Genomic DNA, 965 nt, shown 5'->3' on the forward strand with positions numbered 1-965 from the left:
CCAACGAGGGCAGGGGCACGGGAGCCCGCCGAGGGCTCGGGTAGAAACCTCGGGGTGCGGTCGGGCCACTGGGAAAGCACGACCGCGGGATCCCACCGCCACAGACACGAGGGCGGTCCCACGGCCCGCCCCACCCAGGACGCCGGCCAGCCCCTTGGCACCACCGCGGAGCCCCCTCACGGGACCCAGACCCCACCCACCGGGGGCCCCAAAAGCGACCAGCCCGACACCGGGGCAACGTGCCCAGAATCTCGTCCATCCCCGACCCGGTCCCGCTCCGGGAGACCGGCACGCCCCACCGTGGGGGACGGTTTCCCAGGCCCAGGCGGCCCGACCCGTTGCCCCGCACACAGCGCGGCCATCGGCACCGGCCACGGCTCGGCACGGCACGGGAGCGGACAGAGAGCCGGCTCACACGCCAGACTGGACACGCCACGCGCACCCAGCGTTCAAGCTACGACGCCCCCAACGGCCAGGACACCGGGCCAGGCCCAGCGGGACCCTCCCCCGACTCAGAGGGGGGAGGCGCGGGCCACAGTAGGCATCGAGCGGCGCTCGGTCCCCACCGCGGGGACCGGCGGACCCCTCTCTCTCCCATCACCGAGAAGAGGGAACTCTGCCTACACGTGAGCGAATCCAATCGCTGACGGCAGCGCTACCACAACGCAGAGAGAGGCGGCGAGCCGGGGGAATCCGGTACACCCCAAGGCACAACCTCTCAGATCGCTAGAGAAGGCTTTCTCACCGAGGGCGGGTCACGCTCCCCCAACCCACCGGTCGCCCCCTCACCGGGCCAGCCACGGAGGCGCTCAGGGACACCTGGGGAAGGGAGGGGGGGCCGTGGTCTACGGCAGCAGGAGAAGGAAAACCTGCGGCACCCCTTACCCCACGCGGGAGAGGCGCACCTCGCTCGACCACACCCCCTCCAATGAGCTGAGCTCCTCCTCAGGACCCACACGCAGACC

The sequence above is a fragment of the Aotus nancymaae genome, unplaced genomic scaffold, assembly GCF_030222135.1.
Source record: "Aotus nancymaae isolate 86718 unplaced genomic scaffold, 86718_ANA_hifiasm-v0.15.2.pri h1tg001009l, whole genome shotgun sequence".
Taxonomy (NCBI): Eukaryota; Metazoa; Chordata; class Mammalia; order Primates; family Aotidae; genus Aotus; species Aotus nancymaae.